The sequence below is a fragment of the Pinus tabuliformis genome, chromosome J (assembly GCF_031772625.1).
Source record: "Pinus tabuliformis cultivar Carrire ecotype Pingquan chromosome J, CPIR1, whole genome shotgun sequence".
Taxonomy (NCBI): Eukaryota; Viridiplantae; Streptophyta; class Pinopsida; order Pinales; family Pinaceae; genus Pinus; species Pinus tabuliformis.
This window is the reverse complement of record NC_142295.1, coordinates 1,055,614,742-1,055,627,007: the sequence shown is the minus strand read 5'-3', so window position 1 is coordinate 1,055,627,007 and position 12,266 is coordinate 1,055,614,742. Positions and strand designations below refer to the sequence as shown.

Genomic DNA, 12,266 nt, shown 5'->3' with positions numbered 1-12,266 from the left:
CTCCATGCTGTCTTTGTCCGAGGAATGCTCACTGCTTGGGGAAGGATCAGGGGTGATGCAGGCCAAAGGGGAGACTTGGTTTTCCTCTTCCGAAAGAATAAAGGTGATGTGAGCAGTGACCAGGGGCCTATGCAAATTACTTTGAAATTTAAAGTGCGTGGTTTGGAAAGCACTGTTCGGGATAGGCTTATGACCAGAACTTATAGAAGGCCCAGCTTCATGGACGGGGGAGGGATTGAAGGGTTCCGACGCATTTTCCATGGCATGACCGATTGGAGAATGCAAGCGACTGTCACGACGCCCCCCTGAACGTTGCCTCTTGCCCGAGCGAACCATGATGACAGACAGGAGGTAGGGCGCAAATGGATTATGGACGGGAGAACCAACAGGACAGAGTCGATTGAGGCGAGAGGGATGCCCAATAGAGCTTGCAACCGACAATACAAAATAACAGAACTTACAAACGACCGTAGAACTTGCAGACAACAACACAATGCATGAATCCAGAACAGGGGAGAAATTACCCTTGATAGAGTTGGCTTGGAGCTCGCGGCAGTGAACCAGAATTAGTCCATCACCAACAGCCTCTGCAAACCAGGTTCCGTTACCGCGCAACTGAGCACAAGGCATGGTGAAAGAACTGTGGAGCGGCATGATTATAACAGTAGGAATGTTGCATCGATCAACTCATAACATAAATGTGAATCTTCCAACCGATCCAACATTACTAACCTTCCCCTGCACGGATGAGTTTACGTCCCGGGAGGCCACGCTTCTCTGCAGCTAGCAGTACCGGACATTAACTCCTTGCATTGGAAACAGTAAGGTCATTGGTGCCACCCGGATCCGGGAAGTTTTAAAGAAGTGTATTAGTATGCATGTAAATAATAATATTATCTCAATGTTTATTATTAGGAAACTAGGATCTCAAAATATCTTCTCTAAACTTTTTTGAAGGTATCTAGAAAAAATCTTATCTATTTAAATATATTTTCTCAACCAATTTAAAAATTCAAATTTCATGAAACATAGCTCTCCAATGTTGTGTTTTATTTGCATATTGTATCTCTAGTATTCATAAATAATCATAATATATTAACCATATTTTAGTAATTCCATAAATTATAAATTTTAGTGTCTATACAAATTATAATGAAAGTTATTAAAAACAAAACTAAACTTTTTAACAAAAAAAAATTATTCAATTTAAAATACAGTATATTAATAAAAATAATATTAATTTAAAATATACTCTATTAAGAAGCTTAATAATGCTTAAAAACACCCAATTCAAATCCATAAAATATAGCATCCACTACTTTAACAATGACAAAATAGTATATAATTGACTCACTTAGCAATTTAGTTAATGAATGCACTCCATAACAGCCAATAAATTACTCCCAAATTTTATTTAAATGAAAGCATTGTAAATTAGCGAATAAATTGCTTATATTTTTACATAAAAATATAGATATATCAGTAGAAAATAAGAAATATATTTATTTAAATATAAATATATATAATTTTAAAAATTTTAAAAATTAAATGATTTTGAAAAGTTTTAATGTTTTATACACTGCCTAATCTAATTATAATCTTAAAATTTGAATGTTAGTATTATTATTATGAAACTAGCCTATAAAATAAATTACATGTTTTAAATCAATGAAAATTGATATTTTTTAAGAAATAATATTTCTTAAAAAAATTTCCTTTATATAAATAAACCACCATTAATCATAATTTTTAAATGCAAACTCGATTTTTTTATTAGCTCTTCCCCACATTCACAAGTCCATACATATGTCAGATGTCGGATGTTTTAGTACTAATAAGAGATGGAGGAATGACTTGTGCCTTAATATTGTTTAAATATATATTTTCTACATTTTCTATAAATAAAAAGAATTTAATCGATATGCATAACTCACACAATTAATTACTATGTATATAACTATTTATCTGTTACAATGTCGCGGCTATGCATAATTAGTTATCTGCCATTTTGAAATATCATTATGATATTGGGTTGTTTTATAATTTAGTAAAAATGGTGTTTATTTTTTAAGAGGTTTTTAATAACTATTAAATAGATAGTAAAGATTATTTAAATTTTATGAATTATTTTACAATATTTTTAATAAAAATTATATAGGGAAGATTGAAATTTATTTAAAAAAAATTATGTTTTTTATTTTTTTAATTAAAATTAACACTTAAAAAATGTTATATAAATAAATTTCCTATAAAATGAGATAATTTTTTTGGATATGTAATATTGATAAGTCATGATATTATTACAACTATAGTATTATTATAAAAACTATTTACAAATTGTAAATTTTCATCATTAGATTACATAAATTTTCAAATACAATTATATTTAACTTATATATTATTTTTTATAATTAAAATAATAATAATAACAATAATTTAAAATAAATTTATAATTTAATTAATTTTTATAATTATTTTAAATTTTATTAATATAAAATACATTATAAAATAAATATTTTGATATTAATAATAAATTAATGTTACTCACTTTTATCTCATTCATATATATATAATGTAATGAAAAAATAAACATTTATAATTAGTAATGATGGTTTGAGATGCTGCTTATCCGTAGTATTCAGGAGTTCATCCAACTCTTTCAGAACTATCTGAACATTTTGTTTATATATCCTCAATATAATATCAAGATTTTCTTTCTAGAAAAAAAACTAGTGATGTAGCCCATAGAAAACAAATTCAAGAAGATAAGTGCAATTCGTACAAATATAGATGTGCTTGAGACTGGTTTAAAAATATGATCTGCACAGGTAAGCGGTCATATGAATGGATAAAGTTTAATTCGCTCATATGAATGGATAAAGTTTAATTCTATGGGACTGATCCTGCACCACAAACTTGGATATCATGATTGCCAAAAAATGAATACACGTTCCAGGGAAGTATATGAACAAAAGCCAATATCTTCTGAGTGGAATTTAGTAGGGTGCTAGTGACACTGGGATGATTTGGCTTACATTAATTTAAATGTTGTTCAGAACTTTGCATTAACAAATCAGTCTGAACCTAAGCGGAGACCACCCCAGTATTAATAACTTTGACATTCTAATTAAAACTGCCAAAACGAAAGAAAAAAAAGAGAAGAGAATTGATCTGGGGTTACAACGGTCATGCTGAATGTACTTACAGAAAGTTATCAGAAAAAGTATCAAAGAACTGCAATGTTTGTTAATTAATTATCAAGGTTAGAATTTTAAAATAAATTTCACTTATCAAATTTGCTGGTTTTTCCATTTCTTAACTTGTTTTTATAATTTCAAAAAAGAAATTGACGTTTTTATAACTTTTTAAATTGTATTTTGAAAAACAAATCATCCTATAATAAATAATTTGGCCATCAAATTCCATCCTTACTAATCATATAATTCAAATAAAACCGAACCTTATTTTAAGAAACAAAAACCCCACATTAATAAACAAAAACAAACCCTCTATTATTACAGGAAGCATCCAATCCCCACTTACCTGTATTTCAGGAAGCATTCCGCTATTATATGAGAAAACAAGATTGGCTGCAGCACCAATTGTGTTAAAAACTTTGCTGGTCGTTGAACCTGAAATTCCGTAGTCTCTTGCCGGCCTATTCTGACCTGCACATCCAAAGTGACATAAACTTTAGAAAACCAAACTTGTGCTTCATTCTTTCACACTCTAGCAGATCATTCAGTAGGAGAAATGCAAACATTATGAGAAGAAGATTGTCAGTACCCAACACTCCCAATATGCAGATGAAGTATAACAACTAGGCACACATTCATTGACAAAAAAAAACTGCTATTTGGATAATTGAGGAGGGAGAAAAAATACCATCTTTTAAGCATAACCCAATAGCAATAATGATATAGGTGAGACTAGAGATGGTTGAAACACCAAGCCACAACCTCAAAGCCGACATGTGTGGGACACCAAATGCAAAAATACTGCAAATAATTCCTGTAATTATAATGCAGTAAGGTAGCTTCAATATGCCCTGATTGCTGTATAATGTATATATTGCCTGTACACAAATCAACCCGATACATATAAGCACTCATAATCTGTTATTTGCAAATCATTTCAATGCTGCCATTCTCTTTACAGAGAATCTAATCTATGGAAATTTCTCTTTCTTATTTTCCACTTCCCTAGCATGTTCGTCATTAATCCTAGAACATTTTCTTCATTTAATATGACGTGTAATTTTAAGTTGAACCACGTAAAGGACAGAAGTGACAGTCTTTTAACCATAAGCAATACCCTTATAGCTTCCAATGGAATTCATACCCTCGACATAATTAAGAATAAATCGAAAATTAACTGCCTTCTATTTGGGGTGTATTTGGGAAATTGCATGCTATTTCCCTCTTACCTTCAGAGCTTGTCCAGCCACAATTATAATGCCAGTGTTAACCATGAAAAGGTTGATATATTGTAGAGCTCATGTCGTGTAATACATTTTTTGACCTGCAATCATAACAAAGAGAGTTTACTTGCAGTAGAATACTATGCATTTACAAATGCTGGTTTGCTAAAAGAAAGAATGGAATTAGTTAATCTATAGTTTCTGTGACTGCTAGTAAACAATAATATTTCAAGCAGAGGTTGTCATGTAATGCTTGTTGGTGACATCGAGGTGTAAGACTTTAACTACACATGGTAACATGGTAAAGGTGACTGTGACTTTCATGCTTTAGATTTTTTTTTCACGAGAAACCTTCCCTACTTTTTTTTTTTGAATTTTAAATTTTATTTATAAGGAAAATCAATATAAGACAATAACTCTGAAATTTTTGTGTTATCACTTATAAATGGTGGAGAATAGCATGTTTCGAGACTTCAATCTAACTTTGCACATCAGGAAAAGGTTATATATTTTAAATTACAGAGTAACAATATATTCGAAAAGAATTTCGATTTTTGATTGTTTAAAATATGATATATACGTAATCAAGATAGATTTATGTTGGTTTTTAATATGTAAGTGTCAATTCAATATTGGATTTCTTAAAGAATTACATATTTTTCTGGCAATAAACCACTTATCATTAAAATATTTTTATTAAAAAAGATGATACGTCTAAAGGTACAAACTATTTATTGATCAATTTTAATACATGATAGATTTCTATTTAAAATAAATCTACATTGGTTCTTAATATACTATTTTTTAACTCCATATTAACCATCAGAGAAAAATTACACCTCTTTTTAACAATTTTAACAGCGAGTCAAAATCCATCTCAATTCTAAATCTGCTATATCCCAAGAAAGATGAAATCCGTAAATGCACAAACTTTTCCCGCATATACTCCATGTTAAACACAGGAAAAATTGCACATCTCACCCATAAACACACTACTAAAATATTTTAACAATACATTTTTTCTCCTTTCTTATATATATGCACACCTCTTCCAAAAAAGTACATGTCTTAATGCAGGGGCTATTGATGGGGTGCATATCTTTCAAAAGGCATCAGGTTTATTGCTGGGCATGTAATGTTTTCAATGTAGTGGTGGAATGGACGAATTGCCGCAATCACGGGTTTAATGTAGAGTTAGAAGAACGTAGCCCCCGCTATTATAGTTCAGTTGTCACAAGGAAAACACCCCAGAACAACGTTAAGAACAGAGGATATTAAATTCTTGCAACCCAGATCGGGTACAATCTCAGTGCAAAAGCTTCCCGATAAATTCTCTGTAACGTATTCTTCTCTCCAGTAATTTATCTCTGTAGACCCAAACGGAGTTTTTCTCAGGTTACCAATCGTTGCGTTAATTTATGGATTGAATGTTTCTTTGCTTTTTCGATTTCTGTGTCCAATGAGTTCGTTTGAAAGGATTTTTGAAACTATGATCATGTTCCAGTAGTCCACCTTCGCATGGGATAAGGGTCCAAATCTCAACAGGAATTCGACGTTCTAGCAGTCTTTCTTCCCACACATGAAGGGTCCCGCATGCCCTTCCCTTTCTATGAACCTAAATTGGTTTCACCCTCACATCGTTATAAAGCAACAGACAGTTCTGAGTACCGCATTGATGTTTAAGAACTGTTTGGATCAGCTGAGAAAGGCAATTTACTCTGTAACTGTTTTATGTGGCATGAACTGCATATGCCAATGGTTCTGCCCGGTTCTGGGCAGTCATTTAATGCATGATTAGGAGACTGATTTCTTGTTACAATTATTGTATTGGCAATACATAGTTGTAGTGCATGCAGCCCGTAGTCCCTGTCTAACCATATAATATGCCATTTGTTAAGGCTCATAACTGTTTTATACACATGGTATCCATGGGAAGGTTAGAAGTCTAGCAAAAACCCTATTTCAGGATATCATGAACAAATCACTTTTATCTTCACGTTAGGATAACTTCACACAAAGTTTGGGGTGAATTGAGAAATGTATGACGTGTAAACTAAGGAAGAGAAAGTCAATTTAGGAATTAAGTTGAATGTCTTTGGTACAACGGAAGCAAAATTCTTTTATTTCCTCAAGTCATACCTGTAACGATTGAAAATAATATAGGGGATTAGTATGTTTAGGTACGAGGTAAAGAGTCAAAAGAGGCTATTTATGGAAACCAAAAAAAAAAAGACTTGCAACAGAGAATAATATCTAATAAAGAGCACATAAATTTCCTTCCTCCTCAACCTGGGGATATCAAGATAAAAACATTAGTAATATAAAATAAGAAGAGTAATATTTGAATGTAAAACCATGGAAGCGAAATATGTGGAAATATTGAGAAATAAAATTGTTTAAATACATGTTGAAGATAACCATATCTCCCGGTAAATTGCCCCATTCAGGTACGCATAAACAAAATAACATTAGTAAACTAAACAAAATAAGAGTAATAAACTAAATTATAACTTAAGATCTCTCTCTCTACATAAGAAAAACATAAAAATTGAATGATCCTAATTTATAAAGGTTAAAATGTAAACCAACATTAATTTAGTGTTAGGGTTTCACTACATGTAAACCCTATTCGTACGAAGAAATAAAATTGAAGAAAATACATAACTAGTCTGTAGTAGGATAGAAAGAATTCAACACTACAATAATGGAAGAAATTTTGATAATTAGTGAAAAAGTATGCCACTCTAGCCATTGTGTGCTATCGTGCTCTACATGACACTGAAGATATGTTTGATATAATCAATTAATATGGTTTTGAGACAAATTAGACATTGCAGGGCTTTGAGCCAAATTAAACACATTATGTAAATTTAATAGGCATCAAAACACATACCTCTGAGCTACTCGCTGCCACCACCGGTGTCACCGCCTTGCTGCCACCTCTGAGCTACTCGCTGCCACCACCTCTCAGAAATTGGACACCTATCATAAAAAATAAACTCTTAATCCCACTCGCCATTTCCTATGTTATTCTGCTTAATCAATTCACCAAGGTTAATGTGGTTGAGGTTGACAGCCGGTGGAAACATCAACCCTGTCATTTGCAGTTGAAGAACTGAACTTTGAACGTTTATACATTTATAACCAGAACATTTCAAACCAGAAACATGACAAATCAGACTTCCAAGTTTGCTACAACGGATCTGGAATGGAACCAAGGAATTGGGTCGCTAATACCTATTGGAATACATGAATTGTCGTAACAAATCAGACTTCCAAGTTTGCTAGTGATGAATTCGATTACAATATATTTGCCTGTAAGACAGGTATAAAATCTGTTGGCATATTTTAGTCCCTGCTGGGGTTGAGAAACAACGGGGTTGAGAAACAAGTGTGGGGGAAGATATGTGCAAAACATTTCGACGTTGCAGACATGATGTTTCAAAATAAAATATATATTAAAAAAAAAATTGAAACTACGCTGGATAATAGTATAATGACTATTGTTCGTTGCTGTGTATGCTTCAACGCTGGCCCTGCTAAAGTGTATATTGCTGATAACTAAAGCTAGTAGCCGGTGGCAAATAATATTTAGATGTTGAAGTTGCTTACAAGATATTCGGAGGAACCACCCTTCACTTTCCTCTCTAGGAATAACTTTTTAGAATTTTACTAACTGTACAAAAATGCTGATACGCAATCTTCATAATGAGGAATAACTTTTTAGAATTTTACTAAGTTGTGTTCTAGTGCAAACCAAAACATAAAACGTTGATGCATAACCTCCCAAATTAATTTTACAGGTGTAGTGGAATAAATTTTATACAATCGAGAAACATAACAACCAAATAAATACGGAAAATATATTGCATGTTTGAACATACTTCCATTCAGAATCGACCTCTTAATGTATGAACATATAAAATGATCAACAATGCACTTATGTTTCTACTGCATAATGTAAAGAGGTAATGTTTTGCACACCCAGGTCAGTAGCATACTACCTGCGGACCATACAAAAGAGTACACGGTAGAATGTTAAATGTGATACGATGTGAATCGAAGTTCAAAATTACACCAATTAGCATCATTAAACCATCAACAAACCCAGTTGACAACAAAGAGGATAATCAACTATCAAAAGTGATTGATTTATAAAAGAAATTTACATGCATTCAAGTACCTCCGTGGCCTTACGATTAAAAAGAAAAAAATAACTATGTTACAAACAAGAATTACATGCATATGAAAATATGCTTGTCCTGGAATATCATTACTAGATTTAAAAAAAATAAAAAATATTCAACTAGATTCTCAAGATCTCCCTGAAACATCAAAGAGGAATAGCCGGTACACTTCGCCACTTTGCCTTCTTAACTGCCAATAGTCCAGTTCATGCAAGTAACAAGCATTTTGAAGTAAACATTGCAACAACACCGACAAGTGGTGTTCCCTCCAAAAATTTATGTGCGGAAATCATGGACCATTATGCCCATTACTCCACCCTTGAAACTTGAAGCAGCTCATATGAATAAGTGTACATAATATCAACCAGCAGTTTAGTCCAAGAAGATTGTGAGATTTACTTTCTCCTTGTCTTGTCCCGCTTTGCTTTTATAAACTTTCTATTACCCCTATCGCCTCTGGCACCAAGAGAGAACCCATGGAAGCTGCTAATACTCAGATGGGGTATATACACAAATGAAGAACTCAGATGTCCTTAAGATTGTGAGATTTACTTTCTCCTTGTCTTGTCCCGCTTTGCTTTTATAAACTTTCTATTACCCCTATCGCCTCTGGCACCAAGAGAGAACCCATGGAAGCTGCTAATACTCAGATGGGGTATATACACAAATGAAGAACTCAGATGTCCTTATTCAGATCTGCGAGAGACAGAGCTTTTAAAAATCTTATAGTAACTCAAATCATCTCAGACTCTAACTATAAACTACACTCCATACTGCAGTAATTATTATTTCCAACCACAACCACCCTGGAATTTTATTTTCTATCTTGTCTATGAAAAATAAATATTATTCCTACTAAACCTTCACGTGAAAGTAAATGTCTTTTTCTTAATGGTTAAATTTAAAATTATATGTAACAGTAATATTTTATAAATGTTTTTATTTTAACAGTGAATTTGAAATGCTATATTTGATATTTTCAAACATAAAATTTTTAAAATTTAGAAATTTCTTTTTATTTTTTACATCTCAAACTATATTGAATCTTAATTAAAGTCAGTTATCATCATCCTGTTAATTTTCAAATCAAATTACCAATTATTTATTTAGAGAAACTAAAAAAAAAAAAAAAAAACTTATACAACTAATAAATGAAGTAATTTGATATAGATTTATTGTATTTGTTTAGTTTGAGAGTTTTTTAAATATAATTTTTCTCGGATTTAATTGAAATTTTATAAAATAACAAATTTGAGTAACAAATTTTATGCTATAATATAATTTACACATTAAAAACACATTTTTAAAACAAAAAATCAAAATTTAATCCAAAATTATTCCACAAAATTTCGACCAAAAAAACATGGAATAGTTACTCAATGCCTTAAAAAAACACAAGAGTCCTGTCCACCAGTACTCATTCCCCGAAGACATCGAAATATCACTGAGCATTGTTTATTATTAATATAGAAACTAAACTACCGAACAGAAACTTCCCCACCGACAAGCATTTAGCAATTAACGAAAATTTGAGCGTCTAATTATTACATAAAAATGTCCAAACCTGCCACCGTTGAAGCCTCGTTATTTGGTAGGGATTATTTCTTAGGTAACCAGGTAAGGAACAGAACATGAATTAAAAATTTAACTAGCCAGAGAGTATTATGATCAACTAGTCTTCCTGTTCCTTAGTTGACAAAGGCGCACCTCTTTCTGATTTCCCCAGCACTACCAGTAAGCACTCCGATACTTCCCATTCGCTGAATTGAGATTTTGAAGTTCTGAATAAAGTTGTCTCCCTCTAACTGCTTCTCGGCAATACTTTTGGAAGTGGAGTCAGTGAGAAGCACGACATCTGATTGGAATAACCCTCTGTTTGATTCCAGAGTACTGTAATAATGCCTGTCGAAGTTGAGAGAGCTGCCAGGATCCATTGGCACTGTGGTTGTATTGTCAGCTAAGCTCGTGCACTTAGTCTTGAGCTCCTCTGCATAGGACTTGTCCAGGGAGGGATCCATGTCACCTTTCCCAGTGAAGTTGTAGAGTCTGTTGCTGAAGAAATTGCACAGCCCGACTCCGATAGTATGTCCACCTATAGCATTACCCAATCAAAACCTAATTTGTTAGATATAGCAGAAACATTGCGAGCTCGATATATATATATATATATATATATATATATATATATATATATATATATATATATATATATATACCATTTTGAATTGTATTTGTGTATATTTAGTTCGAGATTAGATATGGAGTTACCCGATAGAACAACTAAGTCTTCAACATGCAAAATCCCGTGGGCTTTCAAACACGCAAAATCCCGTGGGCCCACAATTTTACCACCTGCCTACCTCTCATCCTTCTTGCATACCCAACGTCTTTACCCATCTCTTTTGCATGTCCAACGTGTCGCACGACCATTATAGGCGGGCGTTTGATGAAGCTCTACAGGGATCTACCTCTCGTGTTGCCGTGGGAAATAGAAACTTGCAAGTACAGTTTAGGGGGAGGTGGATGGGTAAGCTCACTCGAACAACCACAAGATGTATCACTCGACCAAGGGCCGCCTTCAAGCCATGCATTTCTCTCTGGTTTGTGCAAGTAGAAAACAAGACAATGTGAGCAGTCAAAATTCAAGAACTATTGGCCTTGTCATCAGACCGGGAGACTTTGCCATGCACAAACCAGGTAAGCACACAATAAACTCTCGAAGTGAAGAAAGAGAAATTTCATGAGGGTTTTAGATGCAGCATGTTGGCCCTTTATCCGTTGTTTGGGTTCCTCTTAAAGGACTGGAAAAAAAGAAAGAAAAAAAAAACCCTTTCTTTAATTCTGGGAATGCAAGTTCTGCAATCTTCGAAAATTTGGAAATCAACATTGTTTTTGTTTTCGGTGCACAGTTAAATAAGCAAAGTAAAGTTTTGATTATTTTTGAACTTCTGAAAGTTTACAACCTCATAAGAGTACCTCATTTTACAGTTTAGTATGCATTTTTGTATTGCAAAATATCTATGTGAACAAATACCTGAAACTAATTAATGCAGATGAAGCTGGAGTCTAAGGGTTTTCAAATCTCTATTTTTCTATATAAATGTTCTGCTAATCTAATGTGTTAGAAAAGGGTTAATTTGGGCGTCCAGAGTGAATAGAAACAGGATCTTCAATGGCGGTCCATGATTCATGAATGGAAATCTGTCGAGGAATTTTAAAACTACAACATGTTTGAAGTCGTAATCTCTGATCCGGAATCGCAAGATCCATATGTAAAATGAACCTATTAACAACTCTGTTTTGAAATGGAAACATGCTATTAAGTGCGACAACATATAAAAATTATAAAGTGGTACGAAAGTGCTAAAAAGATTCCGTTCATGAGTTGCATACATTCTTTAGTGGCATAAGTAGATAATTTCTTTAGTAATATAAACTATTATTCAATATTGAAATATCAAACTACACATTATCAAATTCTACTGAAACAATTTACTAGCCATTAAGATCAACAAAATACGAATTACAAAATAAACACGCAATATTTTCTTTTAGTTTCTGTGTTATGAGTTGTTTAAGTCTACATCTTGCAGATTGAAAGCAGATTGAAAACAGGAAAGAAGAATTACTTGCGAAGTGCAGAACTTTCGCAGGGGAAA

General features: G+C 32.8%; 1 pseudogene; it reads right to left on the bottom strand.

Annotated features, from left to right (window-relative positions):
* Positions 1 to 10,295: 10,295 nt before the first annotated feature.
* On the bottom strand, positions 10,296 to 11,004 carry LOC149230577 (peroxidase 56 pseudogene; annotated as a pseudogene).
* Between the last annotated feature and the right edge of the window lie 1,262 nt (positions 11,005 to 12,266).